This window comes from Myotis lucifugus, unplaced genomic scaffold (genome assembly GCF_000147115.1).
Source record: "Myotis lucifugus unplaced genomic scaffold, Myoluc2.0 scaffold_279, whole genome shotgun sequence".
NCBI classification, from domain to species: Eukaryota; Metazoa; Chordata; class Mammalia; order Chiroptera; family Vespertilionidae; genus Myotis; species Myotis lucifugus.
The window spans coordinates 1806705-1808231 of NW_005871327.1; positions in this window are offsets into that span (position 1 = coordinate 1806705).

Consider the following 1527-nt stretch of genomic DNA (forward strand, 5'->3'; position numbering starts at 1 on the left):
GATTGTGGGGGCATTTCCTGACCCTCTCCCTACTGACCCTGCCTTGGTCTGAGTCCTGGCCAGAGCTTCCATAACTGTTTATTGGCCCTTTCTTATTTCTCTTTTTAAATTTTATTGTTGAAAGTATTGCAGATGTTGCCCTTTTCCTCTTCATTGACCCTCTCCACCCCTCCTACTCCCACTCATGCCTTTACTACACTATTGTCTGTGTCCATAGGCTATGCATATCTATATATATAAAAGCCTAAGTGACCGAACAACCAAACAACCAGTCGACCGGTTGCTATGATGCGCACTGACCACCAGGGGGCAGACACTCAACACAGAAGCTGTCCCCTGGTGGTCAGTGCACTCCCACAGCAGGAGTGCCACTCAGCTGACCGACAGGTGCCAGATGCAGGGTTCACGGCTGGCCACCGCAGCCCAAAGACCCCAGCAGAGCAGCAGTGAGCCTACCGAGTGGCAGCAGTGGCAGGCTCAGAGGGGCCGGGATGAGCAGGAGCGGCAGGCAGGAGTGGCAGGCAACATTGGACTGCCGGTTTCAGCCCGATCCCAGCAGGCTACGCTGAGGGACCCCACCAATGCAGGAATCCGTGCACCAGGCCTCTAGTATGCATATAAGTTCTTTGGTTAATCTCTTCCTGTTCCCCCTCCCACCTTCCCTCTGAGATCCTTCAGTCTATTTCATGCTTCCATGTCTCTGGATCTATTTTATCAGTTTATTTTGTTCACTAGAGGCCCGGTGCACAAATTCATGCACGGGTGGGGTCCTTTGGGGTGGCCTGCAGAGATTGAGCCCCAGCTCATGTCCCCAGCATCACAGCCCCAGCTTGTGCCCCCAGCCTTGCAGCCCTGCAGCCCTGCCTGGCACCCCACCTTGGCCTGGCACCACCCCCTCACCTGTTCCACCATCCCACCTGCAGGGCGATCGATCGGGCCCGGCTAACCCCCCCCCCCCCCCCGCATACGATCGGGGCCGGGTACCCCCCCCACTCCCTCAGTGTCTGGGAGCCAGGGGGGGGCACTGCCCTCACCGCCGCCGCTGGTTACCGTCTGCATCTGCCGGGCAATTGGCAGGGCAATCAGGCCCCTGCTTGCACCCACCTTGGCCTGGCACCGCCCACTCACCCTGCGCCACCATTCCACCATGGGCCTGCTCTCACCAGGGCCCATCGGGGCGGGCAGCACGCTCCACTTGCCACTACTGCCAGTGCCGCATTGCCAAAACTCCCCATGATCCGACCGCCCCCCGGAGGTCAGCGCACTTCATAGCAAAGGGCCAACTCCCTGGGCCTCCAGGGCGAATCTCAGGTTGAAGAATGCCGGAGGGGACAATTGGACAATAAGGGTCTTTATATAATAAATTAATATTCACATTAAAGGTAGAAACCAATGAAAAGTTGTTCTTTCTCTGGACTTGGGGCTCTTCTCTATATTCATGATCCCTTTGTGTTTTTTGGTTTTTTTAACTCTCCACCCTAAGATGTGGAGGAAAATTTTTTTCCCCCCTTATATTTTTTTCCTAAA